The sequence below is a fragment of the Heteronotia binoei genome, chromosome 21, assembly GCF_032191835.1.
Source record: "Heteronotia binoei isolate CCM8104 ecotype False Entrance Well chromosome 21, APGP_CSIRO_Hbin_v1, whole genome shotgun sequence".
NCBI classification, from domain to species: domain Eukaryota; kingdom Metazoa; phylum Chordata; class Lepidosauria; order Squamata; family Gekkonidae; genus Heteronotia; species Heteronotia binoei.
In genome coordinates, this window is record NC_083243.1 from 3,846,862 (window position 1) to 3,860,522 (window position 13,661).

Genomic DNA, 13,661 nt, shown 5'->3' on the forward strand with positions numbered 1-13,661 from the left:
TCTACTTTAGGGACAAATCTAAACAGAGCACCTGAGACCTCTAGATTAGTATGGACTCTATATTCTGCACACCTAATCTGTGCTCTACTAGGTTCTAAACGCCTGAGCCCGCTCTGGCACCAATAATTACTCCTCAGACTTCAATTTCAAGCAGCTCAGACGAAACAAATTAATATCTATAATATCAGTCTCGGCAACAATGGTCAATGGTCAATGATCAATAATCAATAATCAGTAGAAATCAATCAAAGCATAGATCAATAAATCAATGAATCAATTAATTAATTAATCAGTCAGCTCATCAGATTGTTAATAAGTCAAAAAATTAATTTAGTCTGATTTAGTCCAATTAATCAACTACAAACCCCTAATCATTCATCCCATCAGTTCCCACAACCTTATTACTCAATATATACTCAGTACAAAATGGAGATTCCCCCTCTTTACTTATATTCTTAATTTCCTTGAATAAACAGATTGTATGTCTTAATATAATAACCAGTAACCAATAATCACCAGTGGTCTACTTTACAGTCCCTTTTCTTCTTTCTTCTTTCTTCTTTCTTCTTTCTCCCCTGTCTTTCTTTCTTCTTTTTTACAAATCTTCTTTTCTTCTAATCTTCTTAAATCCTTCTTTTGTGTAAATCGTTTTTAACCACTCTTCAGGGAAGATACAGCCGCTAAATACAGCTAAAAACTGTCTCTTCCCCCTTTACACCTTCTAAACTCTCCAACGGACCTTTTCCACAGGTTCTAACCGCTTTTCTTGCTTCCAGAGACCTTACTCCAATTTTTTCGTATTCCACTGTCCGCTGTCCGCTATGCCTTCCAAGTTCCTTCTTACACGGTTCTCTCTCTGCCGTCTGTCGCCATCTTAAGTCTAAGAAGATGCCAGGGGGGGGGGGGTTTCTCTACCGTTTCTCTACCGTCCCAGCTTTTCGCACCAGAAACCCAGTTGTCAGCCCAATTGCCAGCTTACAGTCCTCTATAAAGTTTCTGGCAAGCTTGAAAATATTATAGGCGAAGTTCTACTTTTGGCTTTATTTATTAGTCCCCCCCTTCTTTGTTTCAAAGTCCCTACCAAGCCCCGCGGCTTCCCAGAAAATGGCGAGTCAAGAAGTTTTCTCCGGAACTTTCTGTTTCACTTCTCAAATGTCCTCATAATCACAAAACCACCACCTTCGTTTCCAACCCCCTCTTATCTGTTCAAGCTTCTCTGGCGAGGTTATTAGAAAGTTTAGAACAAATAAGGGGAGCTGCCAGCTCTCTCCCTTCTGTATCAAACGTACCAAGCCTCACAGTCTCAGCCTCGGCGGCCGTCCGCTAGCGTCACCCGGCTGTCTCGCTCTTCGCAAGCCGCGTTTCGCCTTCCGTTTGGACTCACCGCTGCACTTTAAAGCTTTAGAATCCAGTTCCACGAAAAAGGCTTAAGTTCTTATTTCTTCAACATCTGTTTTTCGTTATCCAATTGGGCAAGAAAGAAGTTGGAGTTCAGAGCCCTGTCTGCTCCTTCCCGGCGGCCCAGCTTGACGCATCAGCGTTGGAAGGCTCCTGTCGGCGGGAAAGGCTGAGCCCTCGGGGGAAGCCTCCGCTTCCCCCCAGATTCTCTGCCAGCTCCTCAGACTGAGAAGCGTCCCCAGACGCTTCTATTAGGGGGTATACAGCGAGGTATCCCCCAGGAAGCCTACCAAAACAGAGTGTTCATCGGAGCTCCGTGAATAAACCCTGCTTCACAGCGCCATCTTGCCGGTCTCCAGACTCGAAATGGAAAAATCTGCGTATATTCTTAGATTCCAAAACCTTCCTGAGGAAAAAGATGAGAATGTAGAGAACAAGATTGTGGATTTGTTAAATTCAGAAGAAGAACAAGAACTTTTGAAGCAAGGTAGATCAGAAATCGAGTGGGCCAGAAGAGTGTCTTCGGCGTATACCAGGAAATTAAACATTCCTAGAGAAATCCAAGTTAAATTCATCCGTACTGCGATATGTGAAAACATCTTGAGTTCAATTAAAAGAAAACCCTTGATTTGGGAGGAAAAAGAAATTAAAGTTTTAAGAGACATCCCTTGGTCTATAAGAAAAAGAAGATTTGGTTATAAAAAACTGACTAGTTGGCTCATGAAACACTCAATACAATACAAATGGTTAATTCCAGAAGGACTCTTCTTTACGTATCAATCCAACAGATATAACATAACATCAGTTGAAAAAGCGGAAGACTTCTGGAGGAAACAGATAGAAGGACAATGCCAAGATTCTGACTCAACGGAAGATAGAGAAGAAGAAGAAGAGGAGCACAAAGGACAGGAAGGAAGAGACCAGCGGGAGAAGAAAAAAGAAAGAATAAAGACAAGATCACAAACCCAAAAAAGGCAGAAAAAACCGGTAGATGATTATTCAACGGTGAAATGACGACAAAACCCGGAGTCCAGATTTTTTCAGTTAACATAAATGGCCTTAACGAACCAAAGAAGAGGAAAAGACTGTTTTTACAATTACAGAAGACCGGAGCTCAAATAATATGCTTACAAGAGACTCATATAAAAGATGGCGATGCAAAATATCTTCAGAACAAAAAATTAGGCCAACTCTATCATTCATGCGACTCAAAGAAGAAAAGAGGGGTAGCCATTTATGTGAAAGAATCAATACCAGCTAAATTGTTATTTAAAGACGAAATTGGCAGAATCATAATGATCGAATTGGAACTAAATGGGAAAAAAATAATTTTGGCTAACATTTATGCCCCGAATAACAATCAAGAACAATTCTTTGCTAAGCTCCATGAAAAACTAATAAATTGCAATTTACAGAATCTGTGTATTGTGGGTGACTACAACGCCATATTAGATATTGACAAAGACAAGAAATATGGGAATACCAAGGGGAAAAAAACCCGAACTCAACTCCCGAAATCCTTTTTTAAGCTCGCTGATGAGTACAACCTGATTGATGTATGGAGGATGAAAAATCCCCAAACAACTGACTTTACATACTTTTCTCATGTACATAATAGTTGGTCTAGGTTGGACATGTGTTGGCTATCCGCGTCTCTAGGATGGTCGGTTATTGAAGCTAACATCAATCCCAGATCCTATGCCGACCATAACCCTATACAGATTATCTTGAAAGACTCAGTAAATAAACCTCGCTGGACTCTTAATACACAAATCCTAAAAGAAGAAGCATTCTTAGAGAAAGCCAAAAAGGATATCAAGATGTTTTTTGATTGTAACTTAAAAGAGGACACCTCAGTACAAATAGTTTGGGATACGTTTAAGGCCTTCTTCAGAGGGATGGTGATCAGCTATACAACCAAAAGGAAAAAAGAACGGATGAAAGCGTACAACGATTTAGTGGCTGAATTGGGAAATTTGGAAAAACAACAAAAAAATAAAAGTTCCAAAGAAGTATTAGTTAAAATCTATAAGACTCAACATGAAATAAATTTGCTGTTAATGGATGAACTTGAGAAGAAAATAATATGGGCCAGACAAAATTACTTCGAAAACGCCAACAAACCGAGTAGATGGTTGGCATACAAACTAAGAAAAGAAAGGGAGAAGAAGGCCATAAGAGTGCTTAGAAATGAAGACAATGAAGAAGTAACCGAAAAATCTCAAATAAATGGAATTGTTCAAAGATTTTATCAGAACCTATATAAGAGACAAGAGATCGCACCTCAGACCCAGGAAGAGTTTATTAGTAAGCTTCGGACCAAGAGTATATCAGAAGACCATTGTAAGGATTTGGAAAGTAACATCACAATGCATGAAATAACTGAGGCATTGAAAATGCAGAAACCTAATAAAGCCCCTGGGCCAGATGGCTTACCTATTGAAGCTTTCAAAGCCTTTGAAGAGAATCTACTCGTTCCTTATAAATACTTGATAGATGAGATCCAGAAATCTGCCAAACTTCCCTCCTCATGGAATGAGGCTCTGATATCATTAATTTATAAGAGAGATTTGGACCCTATGGACATACGTAATTATAGACCGATCTCACTTCTGAATTCAGACTATAAGATTTTCGCAACAATCCTGGCCAATAGGCTAAAGAAGATTGTCCATACAGTTATTAATGAAGACCAAACAGGATTTGTCCCCGACAGAGCAATACGGCAAAATACAAGATTTTTTATAGACATATTAGAATATTATCGATTACACCCAGGGAAGCAGTTCGCCGGAATTGCACTCGACGCAGAAAAAGCGTTTGATAATGTAAATTGGAATTTTATCGTAAAGTCTGCCCAGACCATCGGATGCGGTCCGAATTTTATTAAACTAATTCGAGCTATATATTCCAACCAAAGCGCTAGAGTCAATATTAATGGAAACCTGTCAGATCCGATCAAAATAGAACGGGGGACAAGGCAGGGATGCCCACTGTCCCCCTTATTATTTATACTTACTCTGGAATTATTATTAATAAAAATAAGAGAGGAAGATGGAGTCCAAGGGGCCAATATCAAGGGAGAAAGATATAAGGTTCGGGCGTACGCAGATGACTTACTTCTTACACTTGAGGACCCAATGACTTCAATTGAATACCTGATGAAAGTTTTGGAAGAATATGGGAAAATTTCTGGATTCAAAGTTAATTTTCAGAAATCGAAATTCCTGGTACAGAACATGACCAAAGAAGAGATAGAATTGTTGGAAAAGAAATCAGGATTTTGTTACGAGAAGAAAATTAAATATTTGGGAATCCACTTTACTAACGACTTAAAAACTCTCCAAAAGGATAACCATGATAAGCTTCTTACAGAAATTAGAACGGATTTAAATAGGTGGAAAGACCTACAGATCTCATTGCTTGGTAGAATAGCCACGATTAAAATGAACATCTTGCCAAAAGTCCTATACCTGTTCCAAACAATACCGATTATTCTATCTCAATCCTTCTTCGTCCAACTGAATAAGCTCATCACTGCATATATATGGCAAAATAAAAAGCCCAGAATAAAATTAAAAATACTGCAAGATAGCGTTTCCAGGGGAGGCTTCGCTTTGCCCGATTGGAATTTATATTATAAGGCATGCTGCCTGATATGGATAGTAGATTGGTTTACATTAGAAAATAAGAGATTATTGATATTAGAGGGCACCGGACTAAGTAGAGGCTGGCATCATTATTTGTGGTACTCTCCTCCCAACAGAGAGAATATATTTCATAGACACGAAATCAGGAAATCATTATACAAAGTTTGGATAGAGTATAAAAATATGATTTATCCTAGGACACCTCTATGGCTATCCCCAGTAGAGGCCTCGTGTCATCCAAACTTATATGACTGGGGTGCCAGTTTCAATTACAGAAGTTTATTAGATGTAGACTGTAATTTGATTTTGAATGAAAATGTCAAACTGGACTGGTGGCTTGAAAATCAAACTAAAGCGAAATATGGGCGAGATAAATAAAAGGGCTTTATTAAAACAAATTTGGAATTTGATAGTATAATAGAGGGCAGACAAAAGCTCATCTCCAAATTATATAAATGGCTATTAGAAATCAAATTAATAGGAGAAGCCGTAAAGGAAAGTTGGATCAAATGGTTACGAGACTTTGGGTATAGTGTTGAGTTGGAATATTGGGAGAAAATTTGGACACAAAACTTAAAGTTGACAAGATCGGCCCTCTTTAAAGAAAATATCTATAAGATGGCACATAGGTGGTATTTAACACCAGAAAGACTAAGTAAGATATATCCCAATTATTCTAATGCTTGCTGGAAATGTAAAAAGGTGAAGGGATCTCTATACCACATTTGGTGGAACTGTGAAATAGCCAAAAAGTATTGGGCTTTAGTAAACATTTGGACACAGAAAATATTAAAAATCAATATTTGCCATACACCTGAGTTGTACCTACTAAATGTATGTAAAGGGAATCTAACTAAATATGACAAAAAACTTCTACTACATATAATAACTACCGCCAGAATTCTTTACGCTAAGTACTGGAAAAATTCTCAAATACCAACCAGAAATGAATTTGTACAGAAAATATTAGAGGCTGCAGAAATGGATAATCTTACTGTTAGATTAAGAGGAGGCAACTTGCAAGAATCAAGAAAGACTTGGAATAAGTTATATCAATGGATAAATAAATTAGATAGTTAAGAAATAAGAATTGTGTTAGATATTACCTAGATGCTCCTTGGGGGTGGGGGTGGGGGGGCAGGGGAAGTAGTGGCGGGATAAGATTTTCGAACTGTGTGTAAATGGAATTATGAGATGTTCAATTCGAATGCTTTTCGAATTGTTTGTAAATGGAATTATGAAATGTTCAATAAAACCTACTTGTACACAAAAAAAAAAAAAAAAAGGAATGCCAACCAAGTGAAAAAATATCGATTCCTTAAGCACTGCAGAGATCAGAGTAGCTTTCGCAAAGTCCATTTAATTTGGAGGAACAAACGCAGGAGATTATTTTGGTGTTTTTTTTGGGGGGGGGGGGGAGAAACCGGTTTACCAAAGGCACAGAGTTCTGCAGCAGAACAGAAACAGGCTGTGCTAATTTTTCAGCTGAATTCATGGAACCCTCCAAAACCAAAAACCGCCTCTGAGCAGAGTAACAAACTAAACCAACTCCAGCAAATGCAATTTTGGGCTGTATCAACAGAAGTACAGTGTCCAGATCACGTGAAGTGATGGTGTTGCTTTACTCCACTCTGGTAAGACCTCACTTGGAATATTGTGTTCAGTTTGGGGCATTTTAAGAAGGATATAGACAAGTTGGAACGGGTCCAGAAGAGGGTGATGAAGATGGTGAGGGGTCTGGAGACCAAGTCTTATGAGGAAAGGTGGAAGGAGCTGGGCCTGTTTAGCCTCAAGAGGAGGTGGCTGAGAGGTGATATGATCACCATCTTCAAGTACTTGAAGGGCTGTCATATAGAGGATGGGGTGGAATTGTTTTCTGTGGCCCCAGAAGGTAGGACCGGAACCAATGGGTTGAAATCAAATCAAAAGAGTTTACGTCTCAACATGAGGAAGAACTTCCTGACCGTTAGAGGAGTTCCTCAGTGGAACAGGCTCTCCTTCCTTGGAGGTTTTTCAACAGAGGCTAGATGGCCATCTGACAGCAATGAGGATCCTGTGAATTTAGGGGAGGTTTTTGTGAGTTTCCTACATTGTGTAGGGGGTTGGACTAGATGACCCTGGAGGTCCCTTCCAACTCTAGGATTCTATGATTCTTCAGGAGGTGGCGGGCTCTCCTTCCTTGGAGGTTTTTCAACAGAGGCTAGATGGCCATCTGACAGCAATGAGGATCCTGTGAATTTAGGGGAGGTTTTTGTGAGTTTCCTGCATTGTGCAGGGGAGGGGGTTGGACTAGATGACCCTGGAGGTCCTTTCCAACTCTAGGATTCTATGATTCTTCAGGAGGTGGCGGGCTCTCCTTCCTTGGAGGTTTTTTAATGAGGATCCTGTGAATTTAGGGGGAAGTGCTTGTGAGTTTCCTGCATTGTGCAGGGGGTTGGACTAGATGACCCTGGAGGTCCCTTCCAACTCTAGGATTCTATGATTCTTCAGGAGGTGGCGGGCTCTCCTTCCTTGGAGGCTTTTTCAACAGAGGCTAGATGGCCATCTGACAGCAATGAGGATCCTGTGAATTGAGGGGGAGGTGTTTGTGAGTTTCCTGCATTGTGCAGGGGGGTGGACTAGATGTCCCTGGAGGTCCCTTCCAACTCTAGAATTCTATGATTCATCCACACTTTTTTAGGAGCTAGCGAGGCACAGCAAAGAGTGCAGTGGACTTGAACAAGGAAGGCAAGAGTTCAAAATCCTGTTGGGCCCTGCCTCTGAGCTTCATCTTCCTCACTGGCAGAGGTCATTTTGTAGAAAAATAGGTGATGGAGCTCATCCCAAGGTTGTTATGCAGCTACACAAACTATTCAATGGACAAGGAGGTGGGATTCTCAGAAGGAGGAGGTGGAACCCTCAGAAAGGTTCAGGAGCTGTGCTCCTGTGAGCTCCCACTGAATCCGAGGCCTGCTCACAGGGCTATTGTGGGGGCAGGGGGTGGGGGGCAGGGATCAGTATCAAGTACCTTTCATATCAGGAATGGCTCTCTCTGCTCTTCCCACCAGCACTGAGGAAGTAGGATGGGCTACAACAGGGGTATCAAACTCATTTGTTATGACGGCCTGATCTGACACAAATGAGATCTTATTGGGCCAGGCCATGTGTGTACCTATTTAAGATTAGGTGGCAGAGATATACATTTTATAAAAAGCACAAACATATATTTTTTTAAAAAAACCGACAGCCTTAAAACATGTTTCAGACATTAGAACTCATTGGTCTTAAAGGTGCTTTCTTTGTATTTCTCCCGTGGGATCCCGGGAACTGGGCAGAGGAACCGCTGGCTTTTTCCTCCCTTCCCCAGGGGACCAGGAGGGGGAGGAGCCTCAGCCAACAGAAGGAAGAGAGGCTTGGCTCAGTAGCTCTGCTGTGCGATGGAGAGAGCCCGGCAAAGCAAACTCTCCCTCCCTGCCTTCCTCCCCAAGGGAGGAGCCTCAGCCAATGGAGTAAATAGAGGCTTTCCTCTGCAGCTCCTGTGCGATTGAGGAAGCCTGGCAAAGCATGCTGTGACACAGAAGGAAGCAAGAGAGACGAAGAAGGAAGCAGATGACAGCCAGTTTCTTTGGGGCCTGATAGGAGCCCTCCGGGGGCCTGATTCAGCCCCCAAATTCCATGTTTGACACCCCTGGGTTACAGTCTGTGGGTTGACAACTGGGAAGTTTCTGTCGCTATTTGAACAACAAGTGCTATGTCCTCTTTCGGAAGCTGACATCAGTGGAAGGACTCTGTTTGGAATTTACTTCTGAGTAGTGGTATTCCTTATAGACTTTTTGGAATTCTTCGGAGTCATCCTTGGGAACTGTGTTTTTGTTTGGGACTTTATGCTCTCTGTGTGATTTATATCTTTGGAATGAATTCTGGATGCTTTTGCACAATATAATATAGACTTTTGTAAAAAAAATTTTTTGGGGGGGGCACTGTGTGACACAGAGTGTTGGACTGGATGGGCCATTGTCCTGATCTAACATGGCTTCTCTTATGTGACACAGAGTGTTGGACTGGGGGGGGCATTGGCCTGATCCAACATGGCTTCTCTTATGTGACACAGAGTGTTGGACTGGATGGGCCACTGGCCTGATCCAACATGGCTTCTCTTATGTTCTTATGTGACACAGAGTGTTGGACTGGATGGGCCATTGGCCTGATCCAACATGGCTCCTCTTATGTTCTTATGTGACACAGAGTGTTGGACTGGATGGGCCATTGGCCTGATCCAACATGGCTCCTCTTATGTTCTTATGTGACACAGAGTGTTGGACTGGATGGGCCATTGGCCTGATCCAACATGGCTTCTCTTATGTTCTTATGTGACAGAGAGTGTTGGACTGGAGGGGCCATTGGCCTGATCCAACAGGGCTTCTCTTATGTTCTTATGTGACACAGAGTGTTGGACTGGATGGGCCACTGGCCTGATCCAACATGGCTTCTCTTATGTTCTTATGTGACACAGAGTGTTAGGCTGGAGGGGCCACTGGCCTGATCCAACAGGGCTTCTCTTATGTTCTTATGTGACACAGCGTGTTGGACTGGATGGGTCATTGGTCTTTTTCGGAGTCATCCTTGGGAACTGTGTTTTCGCTTGGGACTTTATGCTCTTTGTGTGATTTACGTCTTTGGAATGGATTTCGGATGCTTTCGCACAATATAACATAGACCTTTGTAAATTTGTTGTGTTATGCATTTCTGACACAGCTGCTTTTTAGACTTCTGCTTATGCTGTGTTGCCATCATTCACTCTGTTTGCCCACCTGGGGATTGGCAACTCCACTCTATCAACACCTACACTCACAGCAGGTTCTTGAAGGCACTAGAGATGCAGCTGTTTGATTTCCCAGCCTAATTCAAAGCCTTCAATCACCTGCACAGTCCAGGTGAGCCCAGTTTTGCCAGATCTCGGAAGCTACACCGGGTCAGCCCTGGCTAGTGTTGTGATAGGAACCAAGTAGGCTCCCCAACCCCCCCGCCCTGGCGGGGGACCCCCGAATTTTCAGCCTCCTCCCCCGCTCTCCAAAAATCCAGAAGCGGGGGTGGGGGGGAGAACATGCGTGTAGGCATCATGTAGTCATAGAGCTCCTGCAGGTTTAGAAACCTGCAAACTGATTCGTTTGTAAAATGTGTGCCTTTAAAGCTGCGCAGGAAACAGGAAGGGCTTCATTGGAAAGGGTCAGTAATAGTTTGCATGGAGAACGGCCTCTCCCTTTCTTTTGCTTTCATTTTCACAGCAAGTAGAGTTCTGCAGGAAGAAGATCTAGTAAATATTTGTGTGTGAGAGAGAGGGAGGGGGCAGGGGATTCCCTGGTTTGAAGGCCCTCACCCCTTTAGAAAGCATGGGAGGGAGGGAAATGTCTACTGGGCACTCTATTATTCCCTATGGAGAACGATTCCAATAGGGAATAATAGGGAATTGATCCGTGGGTATTGGGGGCTCTGGGGGGGCTATTTTTTGAGGTAGAGGCACCAATTTTTTAGTATCGCATCTAGTGCCTCTCCCCAAAATACCCCCAAGTTTCAAAACGATTGGACCAGGGGGTCCAATTATATGAGCCCCAAAATATGGTGCCCCTATCCTTCATTTTATCCTTCAATAAAAAAGGCCAACGCCATGCTGGGAATTATTAGGAAGGGAATTGAAAACAAATCAGCCAGTATCATAATGCCCCTGTATAAATTGATGGTGCGGTCTCATTTGGAGTACTGTGTGCAGTTCTGGTCGCCGCACCTCAAAAAGGATATTATAGCATTGGAGAAAGTTCAGAAAAGGGCAACTAAAATGATTAAAGGGCTGGAACACCTTCCCTATGAAGAAAGGTTGAAACGCTTAGGGCTCTTTAGCTTGGAGAAACGTCGACTGAGGGGTGACATGATAGAAGTTTACAAGATAATGCATGGGATGGAGAAAGTAGAGAAAGAAGTACTTTTCTCCCTTTCTCACAATACAAGAACTCGTGGGCATTCGATGAAATTGCTGAGCAGACAGGTTAAAACGGATAAAAGGAAGTACTTCTTCACCCAAAGGGTGATTAACATGTGGAATTCACTGCCACAGGAGGTGGTGGCGTCCATTTTTTTTTCCCTTTTTTTATTTTATTGTGTCTCAAATATTACATTACATAGAATACATTTCCAATTCTCTTATGACACCATTTTTACCCCTATTTATATCCCTCCCCCCCACCAAGTGACCATACTAAAGTTACAATTAAATTTTTAACCATGAGCACACTTTTCCCAATTTTTCAAATATAGCTTTGTTGGCTTCCCCCTTAAATACCCATGAGAAGTATATATCCCATTTCTCTTTTATCTCTTCAATTTTTCTATCCCATATCTTATCTTGTTTTAAACATTCTAATATGTCTGATTGTATATATTCATACAAATAATTGTTCCATCTTTCCAGGGTCCATTTTAAGCTCTCCTTCCAACCATATGCTATCACTGCATGTGCTGCTAATATCATTGCTTTGAAAATGCTCTGGTTTTGTTTCTCAATGTTATTGTTTTCCAGTACCCCCATAAATAACAACTCCCCATCTATATCAATATTAAACTTACATGCCCCCACTATTTTTCCCCGAATTTTCCCCCAAAACTCTATAACCTTGGGGCACTCCCACCATAAGTGGGAGTACCACCCTTCTTTTGCATTACAGTGCCAACAATTTGGTTTCATCCCTTTAATCATATATGCCAATTGAGCCGGCGTCCTATACCATTTCAAGATTATCTTCCTTTCAAGTTCTCTATATTTCTCTATCTTAATTTTCTTCAAATTCATCATTAACTTATTCACCTCCTCATCAGTTATTTGTTTTTCTTTATTCCATTTGTTCTTTAAGGTTCTATACATGAACTCCTTATCTTTTACCAATTCAAGGTAAATAATCCCTGACAGTCCTTTCTTCCTTTCATCCACATATAGTGCCTTTTCTATAAAATTGTCATCTCTTTTAATAGCATCTTTATACTTTTCTTGTCGGATTGTTTGATATAATCCCATTAGATTTAACCAATATTGTTTCCCTATCTTACAGTTCAACTCCTGAAGTGGTAATAAGGCCCCTTGGCTATTGTACAAATCCTTGACTCTTATTATGTCTTCCCTTTGCAGCTCTTCATAGAATTTTGGGTTCATCTCTTTTTCCCAGATATCCTTAAGTGGGGTCCATTTCGAGGTTAAAGGCATTAAGATCTTTTTCCACCTCTTCCACACAATTAAAGCTATTTTTCTTGGACCTTCGGTTTGTATCATTACCTTTTTTATCTCTCTCGTGTAAATTCCACTACTACCTGCTCCCTTATTGACTGCAGATTCAAGTCTTACCCATTTATCCCCTTTCCTCCATTCTAACTCCATCAGTGCTTTCAACTGAACTGCATCATAATAAGCTTGTAAATATGGAACTCCCCATCCTAATTCATCTTGGGGCATATATATCAACTTTTTTTGTATTCTTGCTTTTTTCCGACCAAAGACCCAATTTTTAATATGTTCATCCCATTTCCTTATCGTTTCCTGATCTAATCTTATAGGAAGTACTTGAAATAAATATAGCAGCTTTGGGAGTATAAACATTTTTATTGCTCTAATTTTCCCTAGGATACTCAAATTTTTGTTCTTCCATTCCTTCAATTTCTTTAAAATCTTTAACCACACCTTATTATAATTCATTTTTTGTAGCCTCTCTATATTTTTATTAAGATAAACTCCTAAATATTTAATTTTGCTAACTCCTGATTTCATCCCCGTTAAGGCTAATATTGCCTTCTTGGTTTCCCCACCTACATTAATAAACATTATTTCTGATTTCTTGATGTTTATTCCAAGTCCCGAACATAACTTAAAATCTTCTAAAATAACTAACAATTCTCGTATTGCCTGCAGTGGATTACTTATTGTCAACAAAATATCATCCGCAAAAAGGTTTAATTTCAATTCTTCCTTACCTATTTGAAATCCCTGAATTCTACCACTATTTCGTATCCTATCTGCTAGGGGTTCAATTGCTAATGCAAATAACAAAGGAGATAATGGGCAACCTTGCTTTACTCCTCTCTGTATCGAAATTTCTCTAGAGTGCCCATCATTTATTCTAATTACTGCTTTACCCCCCCTATAGATTTCCCTTACAACATTTAAAAAGGGCCCATCAAAACCAAAGTTTTCCAATACCTGCATTAAATAATTGTGATTTACCGTATCAAACGCCTTATACACATCTAATTTTAACAAGGCCAAAGTTTTCTTATCCTTACAGAACAAAACATTCAATATATTTCTCAATGGATCTGCAATAAATCTACCTCTAACAAAACCATATTGATCTTCCTTAATCAAGTTTGGTAAATATTTTTCTAGTCTATTAGCTAGAATTTTTGTAAATATTTTATAGTCTTATAGGAGGTGGTGGCGTCCACAAGCATAGCCACCTTCAAGAAGGGGTTAGATAAAAATATGGAGCAGAGGTCCATCAGTGGCTATTAGCCACAGTGTGTGAGTGTATGTATATATATATATATATATATATATATATATATATATATATATATGGCCGCTGTGTGACACAGAAT

General features: G+C 40.6%; 1 protein-coding gene across 1 annotated transcript in view; it reads right to left on the reverse strand.

Moving 5' to 3' along the window:
• Nucleotides 1-13,661, reverse strand: part of MDGA2 (MAM domain containing glycosylphosphatidylinositol anchor 2) — a 713,433-nt gene that overhangs the window by 302,907 nt on the left and 396,865 nt on the right. The gene's annotated exons all lie outside the window — the stretch shown is intronic.